At 36.2% G+C, this 6006-nt stretch overlaps 1 pseudogene; it reads right to left on the minus strand.

Annotated features, from left to right (window-relative positions):
• Window positions 1–1045: 1045 nt before the first annotated feature.
• LOC114740919 (uncharacterized) lies at window positions 1046–5655 on the minus strand (annotated as a pseudogene).
• Between the last annotated feature and the right edge of the window lie 351 nt (window positions 5656–6006).

Consider the following 6006-nt stretch of genomic DNA (forward strand, 5'->3'; position numbering starts at 1 on the left):
GGCAAAGGGGAATATCTCCAGCTGCTTTGCTTGTTTCTATTGCGGTATTTTGCATTCTCTTCCCTCGTCAAATCCACCGTCCCTGAGGCATTGGATTGATTGAGGTGTCATCCAAAGTTGGATTTTTTTTTTTTTTTGGTTGCCTGGGGATGGGAGGTTTGAAGCCAAAATGGCGCCGAAGAATATCATTTTTCTGATTTTCATGGTGCATGGGCGAGGCATGATGCTTACATGAGGTTCAGGTAGACAAGAATTCACTTCTCATGTCTCATTTATGAAAACCACCTCCAGTCCTTCAGAATCCCCCACATGACGAAGGAATCATATGCGTAAACTAAAACCCAAGCTAATGTTATTAAAACGCGACGTTCAGCGGCATCTGGTCTGAGATCGCTATATCAATGTGTTGGTATAACGATACGACGCACCCTCAGCTTGCGATACGAGGCAAACACTATCAACCGTATGTGTTGTGCCATATCATGATACCACCACCATGTTTCAGTTTCTTTATTTCTTGTATCAAATTTGGACTAATTTTTTAATTGATTCTTCTTCCATGCTTCCCTTGAAATTAATATATATTCAAAGTGAGTTCACAACGATAAATCCATCTCAAACTACGGTTCAGCAATTTAGATCACAAAAAAATATCAAGGCATGTTTTACCTGAAATATCTTTCATAAATCCATTAAAATATTTACAATAATGATTAAAACTTCAAGTGACATGGAAAATGTGGTAAATAACACTAAAAATATAGAAATCAAGTGCCTATTAATCAACACTTGCAGCAACTCCGACCAGTTGACCTCGGCACTCGGGGTTCAACTTCTTAAATTTAATGGACAGATTCTCCAACTATTTCTCTACAATACAAGCCCGCCCCCACACCGGTGCAAAAAATAGTACGCGCACCCTGTAGAAGTTTCCATTCAAAATAGCATGTCCAACTAATACCTGCCAGGTTGCTAAGGTCATTCAAAATTGAAGCTTCCATTCACCAGGAGTCTCAGTCCGTCATCAATTAGCTATCAGGTTTCAGCTCCTTCAACAATTAAATCTACTTGTTCTCTGCTTTGAACTTCGGCCTTTTCTTTCGGACAAAAAAGCACTTCCTTTTTCGTTTTTGACGTTTTGAAACTACTTCTTCTGGTGCGGAACACACTTCTTCCTGTGGCCTGTACAAACAAATCAGTGCATGAACATCAAGATCCACATATGCAATGTAGGAGAAAATTATAAGAGAACAGATGAACATGCATTATGGATGTTCACAGGTGCAAGCATTTCCCCACAATTTACACCAGTAACAGCCGAGCATATCTACATTTAACAGCATACAAAAGGAGAAAGGGGTAAAAGAAGCTAAAGTTACTTGAATCTGCTATCAAGTTTTTAAATAAAATAACATGTAGCAGACCTTCTCAAGAGCATACAAAGACGAGCTTTATTTGATCGTACAACGCATTGTGCTCTAGCAACAACTAAGTTTTTAGATACGTTGTTAACCAGAAAGTTTTGTGCAATGACCTCATTAAGTGTTCTTAAGATAATCTATAACATAATTCCAAGCTACAAGAAAAATTGAAAAAAGGAATTCAGTTTTTTTACTAAAAAAAAGTCAGTTTTAATGGAATTCAGTTTTTTCATCTTGAAAAAAAGTTAAGTTTAAGGCTTAACTGAAAAATGCTAGTCAGGACTAGAACAGGCAAGCAAGGGTAAGTTAAAACCATATGAGGAAATTAAAAAAAAAAAAAAAAGACGTCAGTCAAAGCTCAAGCAAAATATGCATACCCTCTAACAATATGTTGTGGATCAACGCCAATATTTTTACTCAGATCTTCAACACATATGACCCCTTCGTGATCACATCTCAATAGGTTGCACGCACTTGACAAAGCCGCAGGCTTCACTGCATCTAGAGTAAGTGATGGATCTTTCACTTTTTCTTTGAAATATTCAAACAAAATGAATGCTGCATAAATCCTCATAGGAGGTCAGACATGCATTATTCATCATGTGTAAATGTATTTAAATAACCAATGAAGCAATTAGGTACCAGCGCAATATGTAAACTAATTTTCATTGCATACGGAAGTAAGAATTTGACGCACTCACCGTATACATGGAAAACACCTGCTCCAACTTAGACAATAATAAACTCACCATAGCATATCGATACATCAACTTGACAAAATCGAGGAGGGATAGAGTAATTCAAAAGAAGACTAGAAATTTAAACTTACAAAAGGTGCATATAGAACATAAAAATGAAGGCATACCAATGGCACGAAGCACTTTAAGGTCAAATTTCTCGCTAGTTCCTCATAACCTATCATCTTAGCACGGTGACGGACATACAACTTCAAATTTATCAGCATATCCTGACATTTATAAATTCCAAATGTCATAACAGACTCAAATGAAATAATAAAAAACTGCAAGTGATGGCAGATGACAGTAGAAGAGCATCTTTTATTGTAAACCTCAGGTCTCACTCGCGATTGCAAAGAGCATGCATCAGAAATTAAAATATCACCAATTCACCATAATAAAAGTAAGTTTCTAGTATCTCCTCCTAAATTGGTTGAATTAGTTAAAATTGTTCATTGGATGTTGAGCTAAATAAATCTACCCTGTTGGCCCAATATTCCCCAAACGATCAAACCATGGCAAACACTGGTCATCATGCAAAGACATATAGACATCTCAGACATTGATATGTATACATGCAACAGCAGGCACATAAGAGAACAAAATGATTTTATGACTACTCATATATATCAAAATACGACTGGTCAGTTGGCAGTGAAAAGAATTTTTTATCATCCATCTAGTTCCCTACCACTGCCCTACTACTGATCTTTGAAGTGATATGAAAGCGAAATCATATGATGAGCAGCATGAATTTTTATCAGCCATCTAATGCCCTACTACTGATTTGAAGTGATACAAAAGTGACTGAAAACAAAATCCAGACAAGAGGACTGGTGAATAAAGATACGATTACAAATGATGTGGTCAACTCAAGTGACAAAAAACTTACAATCTCAGACGTTGAAAGGGAGCATAGCCAGGACACATCTTCAGGCCTGTCCTTAATAAAACACTTATCCATCTTAGCCGCAGCCATCAATATAGGAAATCCTATCTAGAGCAGCAAAGGGACTACAAATCAAATCTAGACAGCAAGATCCCAAGTCCTGTTAAGAAGTCGTTAACATATTTTAGTACTTGATTTAAAAACCCAAACCAAAAATTTGTAAAACTCAAATGTGTAAAAGACCATCACTACCATCACTGATATCAAATGTTACATATGCAACCACTAGGGAGCAAGTACAGCATCAAATCCGAATGGAAATTTCTAGTTAGAGAAGAAGCAGAAATAGCTAGGAATACGGGCCAGCGGGCCACCACAACCCGCGGGTTATGCGGTGCGGGTTGGAGCAGCCCGCCATCTTTTTTTTTTTTTTAATTCTCAATTTTCAAATCTTATTTTTATTTATTTTTTAAAATAATAAATGGTGATCTAAAAGTTTAAAAGCAATCACAAGTATAAATGATGTTTAACCACATTTAAAATAGTTAATACAAATATAAAATAATACATTATAAATATTTTACATGATTAACATTCAACATCAACTCATCAAGTGATAAATCTTATAATTTTTTCCATACAAACGCCATGTTTGATACAAACTATCTCTTAATAAATTTGAAGTGCATTTGTCTAATTTTTTTTAAAAGTTCATTTACCATGTTTTTTTAAAACACTTTTTTCCCGTAATAAATATTGTCTTATGTTTGATTGTAGTTATTAAAGTTTTGCTTTAAATATAGTATGCTTATTTTTAAAAAATATTTTTTGTTTATATAGTACTTATATTAAAAAAAAATTTCAAATATAATAACATGAAAATTAAAATGTAAATAAGAGAAGAAAATTTTCAAATATAATAACATATTACTTATATGAAAAATTAAAAAAATTTAAAAAAAAAAAAAGTGGCAGGTTAGGCGGGCCAACCCACCAACCCGCGGGTAGCCCGCCACAACCCGCGGGTTATGCGGTGCAGGCTAGAGCAGCCCACACCTTAGCAGGCTAGCAAAATGCCAACCCTAACCCACTCTTTTATGGCGGATTGGCGGGCTGGTCCACGGGTCCCAACCCATATTCCCGGTTTCGGCATCCCATTCCCAAATTGAAATTAAATAATCAACAGTGAAGTTTTAATTCATTAGTGCTGAAAGCAATGAGCTTAGGTCATGTCAACAACCATTAATCCAAAATTGAATCACAGAGGTGAATGAGATTCACATTCAACTCAATTCAATAACAAAATAGCAGATAAATGTGCCCAAGAACAAAACCAACTCAGAGTCACGCCCTACCTCAATTTGATCCTGACTTCCTAAAGACTCTCTTTTTTTTTTTTCTTTTTTGGTTGTCGCCTGAAACTTCCTACAGATTTAAAGCAACACCGGAAACCATTGAGATGCAAGTCAGACTCAATCTCCCATGCTTCAATCAAGGCTAGATATTCAAGACCAAGAGTACGACAAACATAAACACGGGGTAGTAAAAACCTTCTGCCTCACTCTATTTCTGCCACTCTATACGGAGGCCTCCGTACTTGGAAAAATCCTCACTCATGTCTCTCTCTACCACTAAACTTTTACAGCCCAGTGGAATGTGCTCCAGACTTTTTTCAGAAAAATATCACACACACACACACACACAGATAGAGAGAGAACCCACAGTCACTATATATGAAGGCAAAAGTTAGAACTACTTTCTGTTCAAGATAGAAAAATCCATGGTTTCACTTACGCTATGTTCAGTTAAACCCCCCCCCCCCGGGGGGTGTTGTTTAAAGAATGGAGGCAGGGAGCAATTTAAATGTTGTCTCATTGGAGAGCAGAGGGAAAATGATAATTCATGGACAATTACATGCCCTTATCCATCTTTTTGCCTTTTTGCCCCTTTTGTATGAGTTTATTAAAAACTTATATTCACCTTGAAAATAAGAACACGCCAATTTATAATCAACTGATTATTTATCAAATTAAATAATGATCGGAATTGAAGCTCAAAGCAAGTCAGAAAATGCCGAATGGTCCATCATGATTCCTGAAAGGTTGAATACCATAAGCTGACCTTACACTCATTGGGGGCATCTGCACCGGGTGAAATCTTGGAAATAAGCATAGTTGATATCATGCACTTTTAATTTTTGATCCGTATACCTTAACGAAGATGTCTTAATATGCCAATTGATCTAGGCAACTCATCCAAGACTCTGAATAATGACAAGGACGACACTCTTGCAATTCATGATCTTCCAATTAATTAAAATAAAAAAATTTAGAACAAAACCAGAAGCGCTGCGACGGCCTCCAACGCAGGGTCAACAACCGCGCGGGGAACATACCGACTGAACAAATCAACCTCAAGGGATTTTGGTAGAAGACAGAGAGCTAGGGTTTGTACCTTCAATACTCGCAGGAGAACAACCATGCAGGGCCGACAATGGTGGACGGCCAGCTCGACCAGGTGTAGGCTGCTTGTTCGTCGATGAAGAAAAAGCGTGGCTCCGCTTCGTACCAGACGAGCGCAAGTCTTGTGGAATAAGGGAGTTGTCGGGTTTTCCCCCAGGGGGGCTCAGCTTCTCTCCGCCGGCATATCATCAGCAAAATTCTATTTTCATCTAAAAAAAATTATTTGTTTTGTTTATCCCTGTTTTACCTAATAAAATTCTCTGTTAAAAAAAAGCCATATAAACTAAGCAATGAATCCCATTAAATAAAATTTTTTGACAATACTTAGATTAAGTTCTTTATATTTATTATATCAAGTTTTCTAATCATATATAATTATACTTCTTATTTTTGAAATATTAATTGTATTATAAATCTACATAAAAAAAATATATGATCATATATGATTGGAAAATTTGACATATAGATATAAAGAATTTGATCTAAATTTTCTCCAA

This window comes from Neltuma alba, unplaced genomic scaffold (assembly GCF_004799145.2).
Source record: "Neltuma alba isolate B1F8T4 unplaced genomic scaffold, ASM479914v2 tig00003199_pilon, whole genome shotgun sequence".
Lineage (NCBI taxonomy): Eukaryota > Viridiplantae > Streptophyta > Magnoliopsida > Fabales > Fabaceae > Neltuma > Neltuma alba.